Source organism: Zalophus californianus, chromosome 4, assembly GCF_009762305.2.
Source record: "Zalophus californianus isolate mZalCal1 chromosome 4, mZalCal1.pri.v2, whole genome shotgun sequence".
NCBI classification, from domain to species: Eukaryota; Metazoa; Chordata; class Mammalia; order Carnivora; family Otariidae; genus Zalophus; species Zalophus californianus.
This window is the reverse complement of record NC_045598.1, coordinates 120529185-120555787: the sequence shown is the minus strand read 5'-3', so window position 1 is coordinate 120555787 and position 26603 is coordinate 120529185. Positions and strand designations below refer to the sequence as shown.

Sequence of the window (26603 nt, the reverse complement as noted above, 5' to 3'; positions counted from 1 at the left end):
CTTGGGTAAGAGCCAGTAAACAAACCCAGATGGGTTTCACATGGACCAAACTTTCCTTCCTGCCTTTTGTAGTTTTTCACTTCCCAGACTCCACAGAGCCCCCCTCCGACTTCCTCATTCTCTCTTTAAAGGTCCAGCCACCTCTGTATAAATCAAAGTCAAGGTCAGCCTCTTCTGGGCTCTTCCCTATTGGAGTAGTATATAACTGATTAAAGTCTGTCCTTAGCATCCTAACTAGTGTCTGGCTCTGTTTCTCTTGGACAATATAATCACTCTGTCCATCAGAAAAAAAAGTGGGAGAAACCCAGTGTTCTAGGGCTGAGGTCCACAATAAAAGTGATTACCTCTTCCTTCGTATTTCACTGGAGGTGGTGGTGTGTAAACCACCCATTAGAATTATCCCTTTAGAACTCTGTTACAGGCTATATCTCTAGCGGGACTGCTAAATTCCCCAACTGATTGAAATAGTTCACTTCAGAAAAGCTTTGTTATGCAAGCATTTATATGACTTAATTAATCAAGACCATTTTTGTTTCTCTAATGACCGCACGATTCATCCACTATTAGGTACAAATTCTTAAGCTATTTCGACATCATAGACTATTAATTCTAACTTTTTCCATACTGCGCCCCCCCCCCCACACCTCGGGTTAATATCTCACCCAGACACACTCAGAAAAAGTTTCTAGCTTTTAAAAAAATTTACTAGAGCAGACTTAACCTCTCCTCTTACAGGACATTCAGGTTTTTAAGATCACTCTTTCTTAATTCCGTAATAAATCCAGTACCCTGTGTATATGTTTTGGTCTAATCATCCCCCTCCCTTGTTAACCTGTAGAAATAAACTCATATTCAACTAACATTTATTAGATGTTCAGCATAAAAATTTTGTTCACTTATCTTTTCTAGTAAACACAGAAAGTAGGTCTCATTACACAACAGAAAAATGAAACTCAGAGAGAAAAAGTGATGAGCTATTTAAAGAGAGAGTGGGGATTTGGGCTGAGACTCTATCATGACTCCTCAGGTGCTCTCTTCATCCCAGGAGGTACAAACAGCATCCCCTCTGCTAGTCTTCTTTCCTACACGCCTGGTAGATCTTCAATCAATAGGGAGCTCTGTATTGCTGCACGCAGGCATGGCTACAGAAACCTGCAATGGACTCCTAGTCCAGTTTTACCAAGTGATGAGATCTGGCACGAAAGGTTAAATCTATTTGCCATCTCTGATTTGGCAGGGTATAATTATAAAATCACAATCAGTTAATAACTCAAAATGGTTTCTTCATGGAACACTAATAATCATGGAGGTGATTTGTATCTCACTTATATGAAAGGGCCCCAGATAGAACTGAGTATTTCTTTTACTTTTCATTTTTAAAGAAGATTTATTTATTTATTTGAGAGAGAGTGAGAGAGGGGAGAGGCAGAGGGAGACAGAGAGAGAGAATCTCAAGCACCCTCCATGCTGAACGTGGAGCTGAACATGAGGCTTGATCCCAGGACACTGAGATCATGACCTGAGCTGAAACCAAGGGTTGATGCTTAACAGACTGAGCCGCCCAGGTGCCCTAGAACTGAGTATTTCTTTTAAAACAATTTTATTGGAGTATAGTTCACATACAATGTTACACTGTTGAATCACAACATAGTGATTCAACAAGTCTATATGATACATTGTGCTCCCCATAAGTGTAGCTACCATCTGTCACAATACGATGCTATTACAATACCATTGACTATTCCCTATGCTGTACCTTTATCTCTGTGACTTATTCATTCCCAAACTGGAAGCCTGTATTTTCCACTCTCATTCACCCATTTTGCCCATCCCCCAAACCCCCTTTCCTTTGGCAACCATCAGTTTTGTTCTCTGTCTTTATAAGTCTGATTCTCTTTGGTTGTTTGTTTATTCATTTGTTTTTGGTTTTTCAGATTCCACACATGAGTGAAATCTATGGCATTAATCTTTTTAGAACTGAATATTTCTATACTATCCAAAACCTAAAAAAAGAGCTCTATTTCAGACTCCCTACACTTTTTAATGTTTGATCCCAAATTCATTCCGCTTGCTGATTTATGTTAAGCTCCATGGTTTTCTAAAATTCTGTTTCTTTTATGATTGTACAATATTATATTCCAATACCTAATGGGTTAGATACAATGACCGTTGAAATGATAAAGTACAATTTCAAAAGAATGTGGCATATATGTTCGTGCCCTTTTCTTTCTCAACTAGAAGGAACTGATTTAGAATAGAAAATGGGAATACATTTTAAAGCCCATAAAATAGGAATACACAGTATTCTGAGGAACAATAATTAAAGCTAAGGAGATTATAATGCAGCCAAGAATGGTTAGATCACTTATTTGTGCACTGAAATTGAAATAACACTGTTCAAAATTCTATTGAAATTATGATTGCTAATACCAGAGATGGTATAAATGAAGCTAAATTTTAATGAGGAAAGAAAATGGAATGACTCTCCAAGTCTGAGTAATTTGTTCAACTCAGAGCTAAATATATTATCTAAAAATGTATAGAAACTGATATGCTCATCATTCTCCAGTACTAAAATGTTAGTGGATTAGCAGAAAAGATTCATTATTACTATTGAAAAATGATGATCCTTTGTAGCAAAAAGCAAGAAGGTAGATAGTGTTTCTTTACAAAGGGCTAGTGTCTATTTTGAGGGTAAGTTTTACACATGTTGGAATGTTAGAAGTTATACACATTCCTGATTGATTACAAGTATTTATATTTAAACAATATAAGGAACAGTTAACTGAAGGTCAGAATTCACCAAGATTTAAATCCATCTTATATTCTGCAGGGAGATGGAGATATTATAAAATATCTCCATCTATTTGTTTAAATGAAATGCCAGGGAATTTAGAAATCATACTATTTGAAAAGATAGAGCACAGAAGGAAGAAATAGGATTCTAATTAATGCAGAAGATGCTTTTTCTTGTTGTTGAGTTTGGTTCCTTAAGTGTTAGTTAATACTTCTCCTGTTGTTCTATATCAACCACTGCCTATGTTACAGGTCTAAAGGGAGAGCAACTTGTGTCCCCAACAAAGGAATCTCCTCTGTTTACTTGTCTGCAATTTTTAGAAGTAGTATTACTAGTTAAAGGTCTTTGCCATGAAGCTTATGTCTTACTTGGGAAACATTGCTTACTTGGTAAATGGTGAAGAGGTGGGTACCTGGCGTCCGTTGTTCCTTTTATGTAATTTCCTCCTGCTGGCACTTTTTGTAGGACATTGGAGAGGAATTTCTAGTCCAGCAAAAGAATTCCTAATCCCCACCCTGCTTTTCACTTATCCCATGAAGTGCCCTCTATAATCCCGTGTGTATGTATATAGGTATGGGTGTATGTGTGTGTAAATACATGTATATATGCGTGTATGGGTATGTGTGCAGGGCTGTATGTATATGTGTGTGTATACATATTCACCATTCATTCATAAAGTCATACATTCACAGGATTTTGATTATAAATATTTACTGTGTGCTCTTGTGGCATCTCTAGGAGTACAATGTAGAGAAAGACTTGAGTCACATCACATTTGCATGTGAATTCAAATTTAATTCAGATAAACCTGAATTAAAATGTTTACTCTGCTGCTTATTATCTGTGTAACCTCAGGAAGTGGCCTAAACTCTTCCTTAGAACATGGTGATAATAATTTGTGGCTCCTAAGTTGATATAAAAAATAAGTAATTGCTTTGTGAACAAAAGACACACCATGTATAGTAAGCACTCAATACATGACAGATACACAGTAATGATTAAGTTTTTATCTAGTAAAAACTCATTTCTTCATTCTCTTTCATCATCAGTTTCTCTCTCTCTCTTGACTGGATCATTCCCACCAACATACAGTTTCCATCCACATAGACCCCCATTTCTCTGCTCCTCTTTGCAGCAAAACTCCATGAGTTGTATATACGCTTTCTCTTCAATTCCTCTCCTCTCATTCTCCTTGGAAATCAACCAAGTTGGTCTTCTACCTCTTGACTCCACCAAAATTACTTCTATTAAGGTCACCAGTGGCTTCTATTTTGCCAAATCTGAGGTCAGTAGCCAACCCTTTCCTTAATCGATTCTCAGCATCATTTGACAAACTTAACATCTCTTTCCTCTTTGAAATGTTCACTTTACTAGGCTTCCAGGACAAGTTATTTTGGTTTTCCTCCTGTCTCACCAGGAGTCCCTTCTGTGTCTTCTTTGTGGATTCTTCACCATCTCCTTAACTTCTGAGACTTAGCATGCCCACACTCCTCTCTGCAGTTTACTTCCTTGGTGAGCTCTTCTAGGTTCCCAGCTTTATGTCAATGACTTGCAGATTTATATCTCCAACCTGGACCTCTCCCGGGAACTCCGAGTTCACTTAGTCAACTGCTCACTCGTTATCTTTAACTGAATGCTCAACTGACATCTTGAAATTAATGGTTTTGATTATTCCTCAGAACTTGCTTCTCCCACAGTCTTTCTGATCAGAATAAATGGCAACTCCATCTTTCCCATTGTTCACACCAAAGACCACAATAGTATCCTTGTTTCTCCTTTTCTTTTCATAATATGTATTACCTCATTTGTTAAATCTGCTGGCATTGCATTAAAAATTGATCCCAGATCTGGCTATTTCTCACCACCCTGGCAAATCATTGGCATCTCTTGGATGAATCAGTTGTCTTTTAACTAGTCTTCCTGCCCTTGCCTCTGTACAACACAGCAGCTAGGGTAGTCCTTTGAAATCCATGTCAGCTCATCAGCTTCTTTGGTTCAATATCTTCCAATTGTCTCCCCTATCACTCAGTTAAAAACCATAATGCCCACAATAGACCACAAGGCTAGCCCTACCAAGCTTCTCTCCTCTTTGATTTTGTCTCTTACTGTGTTTTAAACATTTCAGCTACCCCCCGGGCTAAGAGATTTTCTATGTATGATTCCCTCTTCCCCCAGATATCCATGGGGCTCAAGCCCTCAACTTCAGGTCTTTGCTCAAATGCTCTCTTTTCTGAGACCTTCATTTAAAATGGAGCCTTTATCCCATTTTATTGTTTTTTTTCTCTACAGCTTATCACCATCTCACAGAATATTTACTTTACTTGTGGGATTTATTTATTGGCTGTTTCCTATACTAGAAGTTAAGCTTCGTGCAACAAGTTTTTGTTTTGTTTTTGTTTTTATATTTTAAATCTAGTTGTTTGTTACTGTTTCCAGAATTAGATCCAGGTTTTGTGGGGCCTGGAGCTCATACAATTTGGGGATGTCTCTTAAAAACATAATATCAAGTATGAAAATTGGTAATTACTTAAGGAGAGAAGAAAAATTATAACCACATTAGACTCTTTAAAAAGCTTACAAAAGCAAAAAAAAAAAGCTTACAAATGCAAACTGTAAAATAAATATATATACATATATAAATATTTTAAAGATTTTATTATTTATTTGGCAGAGAGAAAGTACTAGCAGGGGGAGTGGGAGAGGGAGACGCAGGCCCCCCGCTGAGCAGGGAGCCGGATGCAGGACTCGGTCCCAGGACCCTGGGATCATGACCTGAGCCAAAGGCAGATGCTTAAGTGCCACCCAGGTGCCCAATAAATATATTTTTAAAAAATTTAATTGCCCAAACTTTTTTGCTGTGTGCTCTTTAATCAATATTAAATAATAATTTTGTAATATAATTTCAATACAGAAAACCAAAAATGAAAACCTCTAGCATAGTCAACTGAAATTTATTTTACATATAAATTATGTATTTATTTATATAATGTATTTATAATATTCATATAAAATATATATTTATACATAAATTTAAAATATATTTTTGTATATATTAATTGAAGTATAGTTGACACATAGTGTTACATTAGCTTCAGGTGTACAATACAGTGATTTGACAAGTTTATGTGTTATGCTGTGCCCACTATAGGAGTAGCTACGGACCCGTCAACATGCAACATTGTTATAATACTGTTGACTATATATTAAAAAAGTTACTTTTCCCTTTCATTTGCCCTTTCTGCTTGCAGATATCACTTGCATGTTTGACATGACTAGTGTTAATGCCATGAATAAATTTGATGATATCCTTGTTAGGGAGAGATTGTAAATAAATACTGGTCATTGTGTAACAATTTGAAAGAACCGTGTGTTGTGTTTTCAGATGCTTTAAAATGGCACAATGTAGCAAATTTGCTTTCATTTTCTTTTCTTCTCTTTTTTGGCATTTGAACTTGTGTTCTTTCTGAATTTCTCTGTGTATTTTTTAAAATTTTTTAATTAACATATAATGTATTATTTGTTTCAGGGGTACAGGTCTGTGATTCATCAGTCTTACCACAATTTCACAGCGCTCAACATAGCACATACCCACCCTAGTGTCCCTCATCCAGCCACCCCATGCCTTCCACCCCCGTCCCCTCCAGCAACCCTCAGTTTGTTTCTTGAGATTAAGAGTCTCTTATGGTTTGTCTCCCTCTCTGGTTTCATCTTGTTTCATTTTCCCCTCCCTTCCCCTATGATCCCCTGTCTTGTTTCTCAAATTGTCAGTACCCTGCCGAGTGGCACTGTTGCTATCAAGTTTTATAAAGTGTAGATATATGTATAGGGACCTTTCCCGAAGGTGGTATTTCTTTGAAGCAGTTCTGAAGTATTAGTATGGTAGTTTTCATTTTAATGTTCAGCATTTAATTTTTATTTTCTGCTTTCTAAACTCATGACCTCATTAGTCAGTAAACTTTTAATGTCTTTGTTATATATACACATATATATTATATTTATATTATATATAAATTACTGGTAAAGTCATGTAAATTTTTAGAATTGTTATCAAATTTAGGGAAACCTATTCAAGTTTCATTCATATAGAAGTTTTCTGATTTAGAAGAATTTTTTTGCATGCTAGCCTCTGGCTTTGTCCATTTCCAGCCTTATATTTTCTCCTCTACACACATATTTCCAGTGTGGAGAGGCATTAGACATTTCCAGATCGCAAGACAAGCTCTGGCTGGGTGAACCAGCATAGTGGGTTACTTGTGTATTCTTGGAAGAAATAGCCACATCCAGAAGGCTAACAATATTGTAACTGTACTTGGATGTAACTGCAAACCACAAAGATATTTTCCACCTAAACACAAACTAAATGTATCCCCAATTAAGTTTCTGATAGAAGACTCCCAAACCACCTGCAACTACACCATCATACAGGAGGGCCAGTGTTACAGAATCAGAGTGATGAGAAACAGTGGTCTGAACCAACTGCTGCCAAAATAGCTTATTTATATAAGTTTTGTGAAAGCAACCTATTCCTTCAAGGCCTTGGGAGGGACTTCTGCAAATGAGTGATGCAGAATGTTAAACTTCATTAACCTAGTGGTGAATCTTCCTCTGCCTCAATGCTTAGAACCATGCTGGACACACAGTAGGAGCCCAATGAGGATTCATGAAATAAAATGTTCATCACATGGATTTTGCCATATTGGTAGGGTTTCCAGATAAAACATAAGACACCAGTTAAATTTGAGTGCAGTATTTGGGATAAAATTATACTAAAAATTTCCCCTTGTTTATCTGAAATTCAAATTTAACTGGTGTCCTGTTTCCTTATTTGCTAAATCTGGCAACCTATTAGGTTTCCTATTAAGTTTTAAAGAGACATGCCTAACATTCAGGTAAGATAAAAATTAACTGCACTGTAGTTTTGATTTTGCCTTTTGATGTTAAAGTAATTCTATTTTGTACAGTTAAATACTTATATCAACTGGAATTTATTTTGGTCATTAATAGAAGGTGTGGCTCCCATTTAATGTTTAAGGTTATGAATATCTCACCTAAATGGTTCCTTATTACGTTGCACGCCCCTTGCCGACAGGTAGGTATATCTCACCTGGTATCAGTGGAGGACCCAGGAAATCCGGTGAATGCAGTCTGCACTGGGTGCTAGGGGGCTTGTCTGCAGGGAATCTGTAAGCAATAACACCAGTGACTGAAAGCTAGCCAGTCTTTTATTATCATCAGGTACACCACACACAGCATCAGCAATGACGTACTTGGCCTTGCTGGGGCACAGCTCTCGCATGGCCCATGCAGCTGTTTGGAATTCTTGTCTCCCAGCACAGCGCCCTTGTTACTGAGTGCAGGGCGATTTTTCTGTAAATGTTTTGGAACTACAGTGAAGTCTCACTGAGTGCCTGATCTATAGCGGCAACTTATTAGATTTCCTTTCTTTTTGTATCCAATTTCTTTTCTTCCAGCTTTTCCACTGAATTTTGCCAACCCAAGTCAATGTGCGGGGCTCATACTTGATTCTGCTTCTCTTACTTTGCTTCTTTCGGCTTCACAACAGGGACACGCCATGCTTCAAAACTTCATGTTCACCTTTTCCCCCCCCTCTATACCAAACGTCTGCCCTGGAGAAAAAAGAAATTTTTTTTTGGTTACCAATGTATGGCCTATTTGTTGGCAGGGACTGTTTTCCCTTAGACTCACCCATTATACATAGCTGCTGACTGTCAGATGTTTGGGATAGTGAATAAAATAAGACCAAATCTTCATGGTATGCCAGGCACTCTTCTAAATACTTTACAAACAAATAATGAACACTCATAACTAAACCCTGTGAGAAAGGTGATATTTACTCTCTTCATAGACGAGGCACTGAGAAATGAAGTGATCAGTGGTCAAGTCTCAATGGTAGTTAAATGACAGAACCGGGGTCTGAACCTCAAGTCATTTCAGAGTCTGTGCCAAGAACCAATCTGTGTCTGGTTCTTTATGTAAGTTATCTGATATCATCCTCAAGACACTTTTCAGTAAATTTTATTATTCCTATTTTGTAGATGGAGAAACTGTGGCTTGAAGAGACAAAATAGTGTCCAAATTCACATACTTGGTCAGTAATGGGGCTGGAATATGAAGCCAAATCCATCTGACATGAATCTGTACCCTTCTCATAGCATCTTTTATAATAACCAGTTCTGTAGTATGATTGGTGTGTCTACAGAGAGCCCTGGGAGGAACATGAATCACATGGGAGGTAGCCATTGCATGTGAGAAACCACTTAAAGAAGAAGAGGCAGCCCAAAGATTAAGTTCCTCAACTTCCTAATAGTAACCTGGGGACCCACAGGGGTCTTGGGGCACCCTGGCACTGCTGTTGCCCAAGGTCCCTGAATCGGTCCATCTCCTGTGTAGTGTGGGACAGCCAACATGGTGGGGAGGTTCATGGCACCATGGATGGCTTGGAGAATGGTATGTAGAGTATCAGACTCCTCTTCATTTTGAACCTTTTTGGTTACAAATAAAAACTCATGGGGCACCTGGGTGGCTCAGTCGGTTAAACGTCTGCCTTCAGCTCAGGTCATGATCCCAGGGTCCTGGGATGGAGCCCCACATGGGGCTTCCTGCTTAGCAGGTAGCCTGCTTCTCCCTCTCCTCTGCCGCTCCCCCACACCTGTATTCTCTCTTGCCCGCTCTGCTCTCTCTCCCTCAAATAAACAAAAAATCTTATAAAAATGAAAACTCACAAACTAAGTTTATTTTCTTTTAGAATATCATTTGCCTTTATTACCCATTGGTTAATGTTATGATGTAGCCACATATGTTTTATTCCCTGAGTTTTCTATTCAGTGGAAAGACTATGTACAGAGAAGGAAGAAAAAACAAAGAATTTTAAAGCTTTGAATTTGAATTTCTTGATGACCTTACTTTGGTTACTGGTTCAGAGATGTAATTTCACATATTTGTCTCTGCCTGCAATATTTATGTCCCATAGTCTCCCGGCCAAAATTCTGAAAATGGAAGACATTTAATTTGCTGTAAATCATCTCTTTCAGACTTATTTTGTTGAATACAAATATGTGGAATTAAAAAACATATTCTGGGAAAAATGGTTAATAAACAGAAAAAGAAATCCACCAACAAGAGTAAAATTCATGGGGTAAAAACTACAGAGTAAACACCCACCCCTCCTGCTGGCTGTCTAACTGAAGTTTTCATTTTTAAATAAATTGTTTCTGCATCTGTTAGGCATAACCTTGGAAATTTTTTTTTCATGTTTAGGGGAATGCTCATAAAATTGCTTTGGATGAAAATGCAGGAAGCCAATACTTGAAAACTTTTCTGGGCTTTTTTCATGTACCATTTAGATAAGAGAAGAGCTGAAGAGATCAAGGATAAAAGTAAAAGTGTGAGCGACACAAGCAAGAAATGTTTTTCAAAAAAAAAAGCTTTAGACTGAGGCCAAAAAAAAAAAAAAAAAAGAAGGGCCTGTTGGTTTATGCTTTTCCCATTCTTGCTACAGTCATTGTCTCAGGAATGAATTCATATTGTGCATCATTTTCGGTTACCTTTATAGTCTTTCTTACAAGAATGAGGAATGAAAATTTTAATGCCTCATATATTCTATGAATTACTGTAGATGGCTAGACTGCACTACTTTGATCTTTCCTATATTCTGTGGTTTGATTGGATCGTGATGTGAATGGAAAGCAGCACAAAACAAATCAGTTTCTGAGAGAACGACTTTAACAAGAAAAGGAGAAAAGGTACCTCAGCCCACTTCAGAATATTACATATGTGGCCCTATGAGTCCAGATGACTGCTCCTGGGTTCAACTCAAAATGATCGCAGTCTTTCTGGTTGATACACATTCTGACCTGAGAATTCATTACTAAAAATGGCGATCAAACTTTGGAACAAATAACAATTTAACGTCATTTAGATTTAGTTTTTGCTTCCCGTGAGTCCTAGCAGAGTGCCTTGCACGTGGCAGGTGGGTAGGGCATGTGGAATGAGCCAATGAATGAATGACTGAAGTCAGTGGTAATATGCCCAGATAGATGGAACCGCACAGATAAATTTTTTCTACTCCATTGCATGTTTCTCTAATGCAAATGAGCTCATCTTTGGTTAGTAAGAAGAATCAATTTATTATGATGTAGAAATTGTGTTGGTTCATAAGCAATTTTTCCGAGCATTTTAATGATTTGTGTCACCAAGTAATACCAGCTGATCTCCAAGTACACCAGTGTAGTGGGGCTCAGCAGGCTGGGTGGGAGCAAGTGTGCACAGCCACCATCCCCATTGCCTCCCCCCACCCAGCATTTCCTCTTTGCCCAGTTTGCCATGTGTTCTGGCTGGAAGGGCATATTGTATGGGTTCTCTGATCCTGTGCCTCCAAACTAAAAGCCTCAACTCCTCTGAACGCTCCCGTTCAAGCCATCTAATTATTACAGTTATTTAAAGGCAAAGTTTTATATCTACTGCAGTATTCTTTTAAATTGGGATTTGGACACATCTTTTTTTTCTGAGTTAGATTTTTAATTAGGGTTACGTTGGTTTTATTAGTGCTCTGGTTACAAGATTGTAGGTTTGAGCGTTTGCCTATGGCTTTATTTCCCCCACCCTCAAATCCTTATTATTTTTAGTGTGTTTTTTTAATCCCTTCAGAACGCACATATTTCATTACAGTGGAAAAGCCTATATTGGTTAAAACAAAGACACGGGAGAGCTGAGGAAAAGAGTTAACCTATGTAGAGGCAATAAAAAATGGTTTGATAAGTCTCTGACTGTCTTGGCAAGAAAAATCTTATAGTATCAGAGCTGTAGAAGATTAGATGTTCCCACCTATTCCTTATACAGATGAGACACATTACCCAAAAGGTGTCAGTGAATTGCCACAGACCTTACACTTGGTATTGACAAACTGAAATCGGTTCCCAGGTGTTAGGACACCTGTCTCAGCATTTCTCACTTTCATGGAAACTGAGTCACATCTTGGTGCTGTTCACATCTGAATGAGCCCCATGCCATGTTAACTCTTTAGTATCCTCGTCAAGCCAAGACTTCTTTCCTTGTCATTAGCTTGTGTTAGGAGTAGATAACCGTGCCTCTCAATTTGTTGGGGCAGTTTCAATTTGTGCTCGTTTTCTTGGTCGCTAATTATTCGTGGTCCCTATTCTCCTTATGAGTGACCTGGTGTAGAAGATAAATGATATGGTTACCCTAGTTATGAGGCACCATGGAATTCAAAAGTCATCTGTGCTTCTCCTCACCCCTTTGACTGTTCAAATCCTACCCATTCTTCAAGATCCTGTTTAAATTCAGGCTGTTGTACAAAGGCTTTCCAGGATCACATAGCAAGAAGTTATCTTTAGTCTCTGAATGTCTTAGTGTTTTATGTGTAAGTTTCTAATACAGCTTATAGTTTATGTCAGTGTTTCACGAAGGCGGCACTGCCGGCCTTTTGGGTGGGACTACTCTTTGGTGTGCAGAATCATCTCGAATGTTGGAGGATGCTTAGCAGTCCTGGAAGCCAGTAGGACTCCTCAGGAGTGTGGCAGCTCAATGTCTCCACCCATTTCCAACCTACGAGACCCCCAGTAAGGGGCAAAACTCTCATCTCCTAACCACAACTGTAGACCACAGTTTAGACTGAGGGCTCAAAGGGGAAGTATCCAGACTTGATTTATTTTTGCATCCTTCTTCCACCCCTTATCTCTCTCTCTCAAACACACACACACACACAGTGATGGGAATCTGATGACTCTTAGTACAATGAATGATCTAAAAGTGTTACTGTGGTCATGGATATAGTTTCACATTATTGTCTCAAACTAAAAGAAACTGAGGGAAAATGGAAATGCTGAGGTGGAGCCGAGAAGATGTTTAAAACTAGCAACACTTACCTCCCTCTACACCCTTACACCTCCAGTAGAGTAGATAGGCACTGATGGGGGCCCTGGAGGATGATAGGACAGTACCCACCACCCCTACCCCATCCACCGAAGGTGATAGATTAGGCATAGTTGGGGTCTAACAGAATGGCCAGCATTAGTATTATTACTACTGTTTCTAGTCTTATTTCCCCTCTCCCTCCTACTTCTATTAATAACAGTTCCAAGAGCTAACATACCTTTAATGCTTCTGTGTGTGCCTGAGACCATTGCACATTTTTGGAATGAATTACATAATTGAATCTTAACTGGACAACAATAAATTACATATTATAGGTGTTATTAATCTTCCCATTTACACATGGGGAAAGTAAGGCCCGGGGAAAGTAAGGCCCAGAGAAAGTAAATAACCTGCCCTTGTTCAGAGAGTAAATGGTGGAGCCAGGATTTGAACCCGGGCTGACTTCAGAGTCAGCACCGTTAGTCACGGCAAGAGATGCTTTCTCTGTATCACTGGGCCACTTTCATCCTGGAGACTTGTAATCCGGTCCCGATGTGTGCTGACTCTGACCAACCTCCCACAATCTTCTGGCATTTACCCTCTAGCGTCATCATGTGCCTCAATCATAGCCATGCATTTTCGGTTATTCCTTGGGGACTTTTGACTCTATTTATTGACTTTTGTTTGAGCTGAGAGACGTAAATGTCGTTGTGCACACATACCTGTCCAGGGATATAATATATGTGGTCCACAGAGAGGCAGTGTGGTGGAGTGGGAAGAATAGCCCTCCCCTCTGGGCTTCTGGGGTTCAAATCCTAGCTAGCTCTCCTGCCTCCTGGCCGTGTGAACCATGTGAAATTCTGCAGCTGAGATGGCTAGATCTCTGGCAACACAGAGCTGCTATCCGTACATACCTCAGAGGACTGTGGTGAGCGGTTAATGAAATAATCCACTTAAGTGCTCAGAACTCAGCCTGGCACATTGAGGTTCTAGCTAAACGTTGCTAGTTTGATTAGGATGTTCATGAACTGATTTCTAAGGCAGAGAATAAAATGTGATTGGCTTCAGTTTTTATCCTACATCGAGAAATCCAAATATCCAGCAAAAGCGACTTCGTTAGGGCTCTTCAAGTGAGCTGGGAGCAGCCGGGACAGTGTTTGGAGCAATGGATTAGGAACCCAATGACCATACCTCTGGTCTCAAATGCCCATTAGCATGTCTTAGTCAAGAAATGCTTTACTTCCCCCTCCCTGGTTGCTTTGTCTGCACATGGAATGAAGAAAGGAAGCTTATCTTTATCAAAAGCCTGAAGACAATGCATGTAAATGTTAGGCATTTTATGATGAGGGAGAGACAAGAGCGTTTGCCTCAGGGCTGCCTATACGATTTTCATCCCCTCCCCGATGACCACGCCGCTTCGGATGTCTCGAGAAACAAACACCAGCGACACTTTGAGGAATAGAATTTTTTTGAACAAAGCAATCTAGGGAAACAAAACAGAGGGAAGTGTAAAGCTCTCAATTTTCCCTCTTGTGACATTCAACTATTAAAAGCAAAAATTCCATTTTATTGGCTTCTTGTAATCAAGATGATGTGACCTTTACAGGATTAATATCTCGTTCTTTTGCTAACTGATTTACTCTAATAACGCAGGAAGATGCTTTATAGTGTAAAAAACACCTTGGGGTATTGGGATTGGATATAGTAGCTAGAATAAAGCCATTATAGTTGGATATATAGTAGGGGTAAAGTCTTAAATAACAATTTGTAACCATGGGATATGGAAAATTTCTTTTTTTAATATTGGAGTTTTGCTTTTATTAGTTCTTTGTTAAAAGAGCTGCTCTATTTTTGCAGTAAATCTTCGAGGGCCTCTACCTTTACTTAGCCTTTTGTCATCTTTACTTCTATTATGCTGGTAGTTCTTCATTTTATACAAAGCCAAATTAGGTGTCCTATCACAGCCTCGACATTAATTTGTATTTAGCTGTAGGAAAAGACTCCCAGGACCCATATCTGCTCTGCCTGCCTCATTAGACTGTGGGCTCACCCAACGTGGGGACTGTACTTCTGAATCTTCCTATATCCTCGGTCTCATCATGGGGCTGGGACACAGCAGATGCTCAATCAGCGTGTGACAAGGGAATAGCGACCTCCCCCTGCACTTGAAAAATTCAGAATTTACATTTCATTTCATAAGGCCCAGGTAGGATAAAATTGTCCTTTGTGCAAGCAGCAGGTCTCCAGGGCAGTGGATACTGTCATGGCCAGAGGCTCACTCTGATCTCAGTCATTCCTCACGCAGCTCTAAGGATGTTCAATCTCCTTTGTAGTTTCTCCACTCAATGTCTTCATCGTAAAATAATGAGTGGTGAAATCTGGATTCTATCTACTTGGAATCTAGACTGGATTCAGACCAAACTAGTTTAACTGTTAATCTCTACGACCAATGTCCCAACTACATGTTTGAGAGGTCTTGGGACCTTCTCTTCTCTCTCCATATTCTGTCTTGTGATCTCAATTATTTCCATTGGTTTCAAAAAGGGCCTTCCTGTGTGTCCCTGCCTAATTTATATTTTCCATTCAGACCTAGCCCATGAACTCCTCCGTTCATGTTAAAGTACATGCTTGGTATCTCTTAGCTATCTCACAGACAACTTAAAGGTTTCCCCAGATCTCTCCCCTGGCCAGTCAGTTTTCCCTATTCCAGTATATGGCCTCGCCTCTCACATTTGATCCTTCAGGAAGTCCTGCCAGGTTTCTCTACACAACTTTGTCGAATCACCTTTTTTCTACTACTAGAGTCCAGGGCACCATTATCTTTTAATTATAGCCTCCAACCAACTTTCTTGTCTTTCAATATTCATTCTCCACACTGAAAAAAAAAAGATTAAAAAATAATTTTCATGCTTCAACTCTTAAATGGCTTTCTAGGGCACCTAGAACTATAGCAACACTTTGTGCCGTGACATACAAAGACCTATATGATCTGGTCCCTGCTTCTTTCTGTAGTGCCCATCATAACTTCAATTATGTCATTTGTAATTTCATTTATTTTTCAAATCTACCTTCCTCTCTAGAACATAAGACATTTGAGGGCAGAGACAATATCATTTATTACTGTATTCTCAGCACCTAATATTTTCTTTCTTTTTTTTTTTTAAAGATTTTATTTATTTATTTGAGAGAGAGAATGAGAGAGAGAGAAAGGTCAGAGGGAGAAGCAGACTCCCCGCTGAGCAGGGAGCCTGATGTGGGACTAGATCCCGGGACTCCAGGATCATGACCTGAGCCGAAGGCAGTCGCTTAACCAACTGAGCCACCCAGGCGCCCAGCACCTAATATTTTCTTTGCCACCTGATAAATACACAAAAGTATTTGGTAAATAAATAATGAAACTGTCCATAACATTTGCCCAAACTTTCACCTCCTGAATCTAATGCTCGATTGAATTCCACTCCATTCCTTCCTCTCTGCAAATTATCTTCTTCTGTTTTACTAAGAATATGAGATATAAATAGTTTTAATCTGTCCTTCTCTTCAACTATTTCTATTTACTATTCTGACTATTTCTATCTCTACACCGTTGCTTCCCACCTTGAATGAGGGGCTATTCTTGCTCTTCTCACTTATCTTCCACATAGGTTCTTAAACTTGCCTTCTACTCCCATCTCAGAGTGTGGCTCCTACCATTTATTCTCTCCACAGCATCTTCAATCTCTTCTTCTCCACCGCTGGCTTCTTCTTCTGTTTTCAACATATTCAGGCATCCCTATCTTTTCACGCTCCCTTTGGCTAACATTTCCTTCCTTGTATCCTTTTATTGCCAAATCTTTTGATGTGTTGCTATATCCATTTCCTCGAATTCCTTGTTCTTCTTCTTCACACCCCTGTAAGCAAAATATACATTCTCCTCTGTTAAAATTTCCTTCATGTCACCAATACTTTGCTAATTGTCAAATCCATTTCGATTCTCCTTGCGATAACCTGTGCTTACTGTTAGCGGCAGCTTTCTTTGGGAAACTCTCCTATTTTGCCTCCCAGAATTCTAGACTGTGCTTGTTCTTTTTTTCTAGTTCTCTGATGAGTAATTTTCTGTCTTCTTCATGGGATCTTTATTATTTTACTGCCTTATACGTATGTATTTCTTCATAATTAAATCTTATCCATTGGATTTTCTCTTTGTACAGTCTCCCAAGGGAAACTCATTTACTTCTAACATGTAGTAAGCTGTTCTTCCTTCCAGATCAGTTTCCCCTGACTTCCTGCTTTTGTCTATGTTGCCACTATCTTTCTAGGCACTCCCACACAAACCTTCAATTAGGCTGCTTACTGCCATCACCCTACTTCCTGCTGGGTCCCAGCCCCACCACATTACTTAGCACACAACAGGCACTCAGCAGATGCTTGAGTAAATGAGAATGTGCTGACATCTCATCTCTACGTTAGTATGATCAGCCTCTAAATGACCCCCATCTTCCCACCCAGTATCCTATCCAATTGCTTCTCTACCTACCTTAAAATATGTTCCTATTTTTGTGGTCTAGACTAGTGCAGGAGTGGCAAGCTGGATTCATCTTTTGATCCAACCCTGTAGGATGGTGTTGCTACCTAACATAAAATATTAAGCAGGATTCTGAGGTCTCATTAAGGCTGAGTGAGAAAGAGTGTGATGATTGTTTAGTGGTAGCTGTCATAGCTCGGGGAAGAAGGAATGTAGGCAGATATACACCATGCATGCTGTGTTCATCTCTGACCTACAAGATAAACACTATATTTATTAGCTTAAGAAATAAAAGCCTGAATTTTTGCCTCGTGGCTCATGACTCAGAGTTGCTTTTAATAATGTCTCTAGTTATTTATAGTTCCCAATATTTTGCTTCAACAGAATTCATTGTTCTTCAAACAAGTCTTCCAACTTTTCATGTTGTAGAATGATCACATCGTGCGCCAATTTAGAATTTCCTTTAATCTCCTTACCTCCTGTCTTTCTTCTGACGTAAATCTGTCCTTTTCCATAAAGCCCTCCCAGACCATTTTAATCCAGAACAATGTCTTCTGAAGTTCTATGACAGAGGTCCTCTGAACTGTTCATTTGGCACTTAAGCTCACACTACCTTGGGATATTTCCTGTATTTTTGTGTGAACTATTAAGTGCCTCTTATAGTATCAGTTTCCATTTCCCTTGTTGTATCTTTAATTATTTTTTTAAAGATTTTATTATTATTTATTTATTTGACAGAGAGAGACATAGCGAGAGAGGGAACACAAGCAGGGGGAGTGGGAAAGGGAGAAGCAGGCCTCCCACCGAGCAGAGAGCCTGATGTGGGGCTCGATCCCAGGACCCTGGGACCATGACCTGAGCTGAAGGCAGATGCTTAATGACTGAGCCACCCAGGCACCCCTGCCTTGTTGTATCTTTAATGACATTTTAAGGGCTTCTATACAGAATGCTTGGCACATATGAAGTCTGCTTACACATGTCTACCAAATGTAGTAATCTCCAAGGCTAGAAGGACTGTGTACCCAACAAATTGCCCTTTATGCAGTAGGTGCTCATGACATATAGTTGGTTTAAATTCAAAAATGCTAATAGATATCTCTTGGTTCATTATGTGTTTTACTCTGTGTTCTATGTTGTATTTATATCACCCCACTTAGTCCTTGTAAAAATCTTAAGAGATGTGTTACAGTATCCAAGTTTTGCAGAAGCTCTGATGTTTGAAAATATTATCCAAGGTAAGTTATGCAGATAGTAATTGCTGGAGACCTGGTTCAAATGAAGGTCAGAAGTACTGAGAGTATCACTGGAAAAATTAATGGAAAAGTAAGCATGCCTGACTCTTAAACAAAACCCTATTACTCAGAGGAGCTGTCTCAGAGTCACTATTCCTGGTCACTGGCTCTTGTGACAAAATGACACCAGATCTTCCGCGTTTACAACCAACATTCTCAAATGCTCATAAAGCTGCTAGCAAAATGAAGCCATGGTTTTGTCATATGGCTCTAGTTGAGAATTTCCACCTCTGGAATGTAAGCTGTGGAAAGCAGGGGATGGAATGGGATCTAACTCTTCTAAGAAATAACTATCCTATTTGTTCGTTATTCTGAGTGCAGGGGGGACTAAATATCTCCCAAATTCTTTATATAGGCCTGGATGGATATCTGGGGGGTCCCCCAACTTCCTTTGGACCCTTTGGAACATATCCAAGTCAGTCGGAATCCCTGAAAAGACCCTAGATTCCTGAGGATATTCAGAATAGCCTTTCTCTTTCTAGCTAACTTCAGGCTCTCTGGGCTGAGCTAGAAAAACTCTAGAAGACCTTGTAGAACAAAAATAGGAATGGACAAGACAAGAGGGCCAACAGTTCCACTCAAGTGGCTGTGGGATGCCCCCAGTGCTTGGAAAGGTGTAATTTCCCTGCAGCCATCATAGTTCCCCACTGGGGGGCACCAAAATGATGCCTCTGTTTTCTCTTCTTTCTCATGGCAAGAATTATTTTACAATGAGATGAAGAGAATTCTGTTTGCAATTATTTTAGTAGGAGAACAAGTTGGTAATGGTTTATATTTATCATTCACTCACATAGCCTGCTTTGAATGCTTGCAATCTCTCTATTAATGAACTAGAAATTGGCTACTTCCAAGAAGAGGAAATGTCCTCTTGATGGATAGTGCTTTGGGCTGGAAGTCAGCAGACCGGGTTGCCAGAACAGAATCCCAGTTGGAAGTGACGGCAGGGGTCATAATCTGACCTCTTACTAATTCACGAATAGCCTCTACAATGCCCTTGACAAGTGATCATCCACTTCCAGTTCAGGAGGACCGCCGGGTAATTGCGTGTTAGGCAAAGCACTTAGCAAGTACATTACAGAATCACAGGATGATTGAGCAGGAGAGGACCTTGGAGATGGGCTCTGAGATGAGGGCCGGCAAGGTTAAGTGACTTACCTCTGAAGGTTAACAGTACGCGCAGAAATAAGTGTCCGGATGCCCGAGTCCGAAGGATCGCTCCACCATAATTCCTCAGTTAGTTAAATGGGCGTATTGACAACGGTTCTTGGATGTCAGAGCTCTGGGGAAAACGACTGCAAACTGAAGATACTGCCATCTGAATATTCTGGTTCGGAATTAAGGCAGAATCTAGCGGAGGGAGAAGGGAGATTACGATGGTGATGGGGCCAGCTAGAAGTTAATTCAAATCAAGCAGCACATCCTAGATTCAAATGATATTATGCGTAAGAATAATACCATTTTCTGGAGGACCACTGTCAGGGAGGTTGATCGCAGCAACCAGCAGATTTGAACAAGAAATATTTATCTTCCTAATGATCTTGACTCGTCCTCGGGATTAGAGGAGTTCACGGGTTAATCTAAACCTATTCATTCAGATTTCACTTTTTAATCCATTTTGTCAGGCTTATCTCTAAGATATAAGTAACTTTTAAAATACATACATCTCCTCCTCAAACTGTGTTACTTTCAGCCTTAGCTTCTTATTTGAACAGCTTGAGGACTAATTTGAATCACACTTCACTTGTGGGGGCTCAGAAAGTATGTGATACCTTAGGGAGTTGCCTTACAGGATTTTTAAGACGTTTTAAAATGAAGTACATCTAAATTCTTTAAATTGCATATGGTTTAATCTAGAAAAGGACAATTGAAGCCTCCATTAAAATAGATTTATTCCAATTTCATATGTGAAAAATAAATTTTCCTGAGATAACTTGGTATATGTCTATCCAGATTGTAGCATTTCCCTACTTTCTAAATTAAATGTTGCTGTATGTGAATCTTGGCTCCATGGTGGCATATATTAGAAGGCTTAGTCATCATTATTGTAAATATCCCAGTATTGAGTCAGGTTTCACTGGAACTTAGAAGTAACTTTCTTTTTCTCTTTTTCATTTTCACTTCTCCTATTTCCCTGCACTCCTCCCTTAGGTTTGCCTTGCTGTTTTCTCTTTCTTTCGTCGATTTCAGCCTTTGTCAAGAACATAAAACTGTCTTGCGAGGTGTCAAAACCTAGTATTCTCTGTCTTGAGTGAGAGGGGCAATTTTGAGCCTTTCTGTAGGAGGAAGGAAGGAACCTTTCCTGCTACATAGGAAGCAATTTGTGTTTACTATGTCATTTAATATTTCTAAAACCTTATAAGGTAAGATTTTTTTTAAAGATTTTATTTATTTATTTGACAGAGAGAGACACAGTGAGAGAGGGAACACAAGCAGGGGAAGCGGGAAAGGGAGAAGCAGGGAGCTCAATGCGGGGCTCGATCCCAGGACCGTGGGATCATGACCTGAGCCGGAGGCAGCCGCTTAATGACTGAGCCACCCAGGTGCCCCTATAAGGTAAATTTTAAAGATCCATATGAGGGTAGTAGCTCAAAGAGATCCCATATTTTATCTGAAGTCACAAAAAGAGTAAACGGCAGAGCTGGGGTTTCAATCTGGGCCTCTCTACACCAAAACCTATGCCCTTCCCACCACATCGGGCCTCTCTCATGTACTTGATTGAGGTCAACAATGGAGCACTTCTTTAACAAAAGAAAACAAACAGCAACAAAAAGCACACTATTTGCTGTGAGCAAAGCAAAAATTATATATATTTTGCTTACCTGGGGCCACTTTGCATTTCCTTTTTCATAAAGCAGCCCCATTTCTTGAGTTATCAAAAGGTAATATTGTTGCTTCTTGGCTTCTCCTTTTGGTGTTACGAAAGCATGATCATTGCTAACAACACCAAAAAAAACCTATCGTCTGAGCTATGGTCATTTAGTATAAGTAAGTAAGGACAAAATCAAGATTCAATTTATGGGCATATTTAGCTTCACTCTGAGAATCATTGTTCCATAGCCCAGAACTGCATATCTAACCCAGCCAACTATCTCATCTTGTTCTTACTATACGTAAAAACTGGGACCCGGGAGATGTTCCGGATGTCCCGGCACATGCCAATTGTCATGACTATAAGATTGTTTGGGAAAAATAATTCTAATTCTAAATATATATCATATTGATAATGGACAACAGATTTCCTTTGAATATGTGTTCTGGTACACATTTAATTCTACCTTTTTTTTCATTCATTTGTTCAGCAAATGTTCTTGAGACCTAGAGCTAACTTTGAATCCTGAGAGGAGAATTCCAATTCCAAGTTACAAAGCCATTTTCTCACTTATAAAACATGAGACATAATAAAATAATGTCTGAAATTAGCACTATGCCTAGCACATAGTGAGTTCTAATGAATGGGGGCTGCTATGACTTTGTCTCTTCATGTGTTCTAGATCATATGCACGCTGAAAGCAAGGCACATATATGAAGCACTTTTGTATCTTTTGTGGCACTCAACACAGTAGGCACTGAGGCCTCGAATGGCTCATGGTTTTCTACTCTTCTGCATTGGTGGGAAGGACAAAGCACAAGAATTCTACAATCCAACTCTGCAAGCTGTAATGGAAATTTATCAACATTGATTAGTTTATTGAGAAGTATATAATTACTTAATTCTATCCAATATCAGCAGCCACTTGAAACAAACCCAAGTACTTTAATCTTCTTTCTTCTTATAGCAAAATGGAGAATGTCTAAACATTTTCAGAGAAGGACAAAGGATATCTTGGTAGATGACTTATAGTCTGCTCTGCCCTTAAAGAAGATGAATGAAAAAGAGGAGGTTCTTATTTGAACGTCTCTAATATCTGACCTAATTTTGAGATGGAAAGGTCTCCAACTTGCTGCTCCATTGGGATCTCAGCTAGAAAAGGATGTTACAAAATGTAATACAAAATAAAATGGGTAAGGTATTTTAAGTCGGTGTCACTATTAAATTATTTAAGGCTGTACTGAGTAGGGACAGGGACTTGCATTCTGGAAGATATTGTTAATAAACAATGTTATCCTGCTCAGCTGGAAGTTTCTGGGAGTGTATCTGGGTGAACTGATTCTGAGTCCCCTCCTCTGCCAAAGGTCCTGTGGGTTATCGCCCACTGCATGGCTGGAGCGAACCAAGATGGCAGCCATCCACAAGTTCTCCAGTGCCCATATGTAAGCAAGCTGTCTTTCACCTACAGTCACTGGCTGAGCTTGTTTTAATGCAGACATCATAGACTATAGTATATGCCTTCTTGGCATTTTTCCATCAATCATTCCGGAACTATCAGGCTCGGCTGTTTCATTTCCTATTGTAGGAAACAGTAGACATTTTCTCTGCCTTGCATGTAACTATACTGGTGGAAGGGCATTTTCTACAGAAGTTATACTGAATTCTTTTTCTTTCTTTTAAAAAGATTTCACTGAAGTCCAAAGAGGAATAATTGATAGGTTTCTTTTTTGCCTGTCTTAACCTATAAAAAACGCAGCTAATAAAAAGGAGGTGGGAGAAAAAAATAATAATAAAAGCACTAACTTCTGAACTTTTGCAGAAGCCCATATATTAGAAGAAAGAAAATGATTCAGATGAGCTCTTTGATAGTTTTTCCCACTACAACAAAGTACAGCCTTGCTTGTCAACCCATCTGTATTTTCCCTTCATCTAATAAATGGGCTGGGCCAGAGCTGCAAAGGAACATTATAATATTGACAATGTTGTTGAAAAACCACATGCTTTTGGATGAATTAACTTTTGCTGCACTTCTGAACGCATGAAGAAAAACTGGCTTAATAGGAACAGAATGGACTTGAACCCATTTTTGCTACAGGAGCTCAATGCAGCAATTGAAATGAACAGGATCCCTCAAAAGACCCTAGTGCATTTGTCTCCAGTGAAGAAGCTCCTCTTGGCATATCCTTCGGCTATACTCTTTCTCCGATGCTTCAAGAAATATCTGGCAGAACTTGGACTGATCTGAATGAAATTGCAAAGAAACTTTGTCAAATAAGCAAGTTATGCAAGCACTGGGGAAGTTGACTTACTGGCAATAGTGCAAAAACTGAAAGTGACGTAACTTGATGTCCTTATTGATTACATGATAGTGTTCACAGGTAACGGCGCAACAGTGCACCTTCCACCAGCTTCTCGGGGCACTAGCTAAGGATAGATTGCATTCTTACAGTGATTTTTCTGTCCCATGCCTCTCAGGATATCTGATAAGTAGAACATGTTGGAATTGGCTTGTGCCCTATCTTTTCTGCTCTACGCCTTCTCCCATTACAGTTTCACAAGCTTGCTCCCCCACTCCTGTCTTCCTTCAATTGTCACGTGGACTCAGAGCTCCCTTAACCAAGTTATGTAATACCGGACCTACAGAATATACATATTAATGTATATATCTGAAAGTACTGTAATAACTAGTAATAAAAAACGATAGGAATACATAAAAATAAAAACATTGTAATAACTTTGGGTTACTGTGCAAGACACTTTGTATGCATTATCTCTTGGGCTGAGCAGATTAACCACTAAGTTTCTAGTTCTAGAAGTGGAACTGGGAGAAGATTCATTTCACTCTAAATGAGCGGGCCAAGATCACAAACACACAGTGTATGAGTAGAATAAAGTCCAAGTCTAATGTCGGCTCCTGTCCTTCTAAGACCAGAGGGAGGAAGGGGGCGAGTAGGGGAACAGTCACGAGTACTAGGAGCATGTGGGGCTTCCCTTTCAGGTGCATGCCCTAGAAGATATTGCTATTTGGGGAGCCAATAGGCCTTCCAAGAAGATAGTCCTTCTTTACTCTCTTGGAGGAGGGGAGATAGCATTCCTATCTCTGGACGTATATGTGCAAGTTCAGCAGCATGGACGAGGGGCATGCACAATGTCTTGAGCAGCTCTGGGGAGATGGCCAAAGTACCCTTCCTATGGGGCCAGCTGGCTTAGAGAACACCAATGGAGAGTGGTCAGGTATGCAGGCCTAGGATGCCCTGTTTCCAATGAGTCACCAATTTTTTCTGAAATGTGCAATGTAAAGTAGGTCACGTGCTTATCTTTCAATCACAGAATGAATACCTTTTCTCAAAGTGCAGCATTACAACTGCGTTGCATGACCTGACTTTATGTTTATGACTTCGAGACGTTAGCTAATTTAGGGCATGTGCAGGTGATAAAAGAAACGGTCATTATAGTGGGTCATAGCCCTGAAAGCAATTGTCTCAGGAAACCCCCAAAATAAACTCTAAGACTACACATTATCTGCATTTCCTTAAGGCTGCCCTGGCCTACTTGAATCATCAGGGTGAAAAGTGATCTTAAAAGTAAAATTTCAAGGCTTGACTCCTACTACCTGGGTCAGCAGCCCTGAAATCCCTTCCTTTTCATTACATTGTCCCTTGACCCTGTCTTCTTTTAATTTGCACATGAACTGGTTGGGTGCTGCCAAGAATATTCATATAGAGCTTGAAGAATTTATATTTCCTGCTACTAAACCTGCCACATCCTCTTGTCTCCATCCACCAATGCCAAGGCCTCAGATCTCAGGAGCTCCGGCCACATTCCGGCCCCCTCTTTGTTGTCTCCTCCCATCCTGCCATCCCAACTTTCCTTGTTCTCCTCCTACCCCCGACCCTACACCATTCACAGTGGATGGTCCCTACTTGGTAGCATGAGACAGATCGCCCTCACCAGATACCCCAATGGCAACTGAAATGAACATCAGTTGTTTAAAATGGGAGGAAACCATGAAATCAGTGTTTTGAAGAACAAAAAAGGAATTAACCTTCTTGAAAGGAACTCAGACTGAACTGGTGATTTGAGGCTCTGCTCTCTGGCAGGGAAAATCTATTGAGAAGAAACTTTGTGGAAGTAGTGGAAGGAATCAAAGCTCCAACTGCTTTAAGAAGATAAGGAAATAAATCTTTTATGCTGGGTTACAGTAGTAAGATGGATTGGTCACAAAGAAGTACTTTGGCATCAGAGAGCCTGAGGCTCAAGTCCATGCCCCTCATGGTTATTTACCAAGGTATGGGCTTTTGCAAGTTATCTAACTTCTATAAGTGTCAGCTTTTGGTTTCTGTTTTTGTCACCTACAGAGTAAGACTTCGCATTAGTTACTTCTTTGGAGATATTTAAAGATGAACAAAAAGATGTACATAAACTTTCTAACACAATGCCTGGCTCACGGTAAATTACTCAGAAATGTTATTCCATTCACCTCCTTATTCTGGTGGATATTACACTCAGGTTCATCAGCATTCATCAGCCTTTGAAAACCACCAGATCTAAACTTTATCTGAGCCAACACTGTTTCCCCTGGCATAGTCAGAGCTTCCTTTAATGAGAATCTGATAAATCTTCCTCTACAACTTCCATTTACCACATGGAAAAGCAGCCTCAGAAGGAAGCAATTTTTACATGTTTCTTGGGTTTGGTGACACTTGTCCACTGCTCTACAAAGCGTTAATGAGCTTGGTATGCCACTAATAGCTGGAAATCCTTTATAAGGGGAACCTAATGGAAAGGAAGTATGTCTTCAAGTCCTGTGCATTTTTCGACTGCCAGTTGGGACTCACCTATGGTCTTTTGTGAAAAATGGTTTAGCTTCCAAGAAGTAGGAGTAGTTTCCAGTGCCATAAAACCCTGAGTGAGGTCATCACTGAACGTCTCAACTCTTTGAAAGTTATTGGCCATTGTTTCTTCATGGCTTCTAAATTCTATTGCAGGAGAAAAAAAACCCTCAGGAATGTACAGGTTTTGTTGTCTATTGGGAAAAAAAAAATCAGAGGCAATAGATTTCTTCAACCTTTCTGAGCTTTAGCCAAGATAATGGAAAATTCTTTGACACGATTCTTCTTCATTAGTTCAAGAACTGAATAAAATGTTTGCTGAGAATTTACATTTGTAATGGAATATTAGATAGACTTCAAGAGGGCTTTATGATCATCCAGTCAAATGTCCCTGCTTTACCAAAGATGAAGCTGAGAGTAGGTGGAGGAGTTGTGATCTGCCCAAGGTCGTCCTTAGTGGGTAGGAAGGTCTTAC

At 39.6% G+C, this 26603-nt stretch overlaps 1 long non-coding RNA gene across 1 annotated transcript; it reads right to left on the bottom strand.

The window, feature by feature from the left end:
- Positions 1 to 8109: 8109 nt before the first annotated feature.
- LOC113916860 lies at positions 8110 to 26194 on the bottom strand. Its single transcript, XR_003518061.1, has 3 exons — positions 26135 to 26194; positions 19643 to 19834; positions 8110 to 8424 (listed from the first exon to the last, which is right to left on the bottom strand). It is a non-coding gene; the product is annotated as an uncharacterized LOC113916860 (long non-coding RNA).
- Positions 26195 to 26603: the final 409 nt, after the last annotated feature.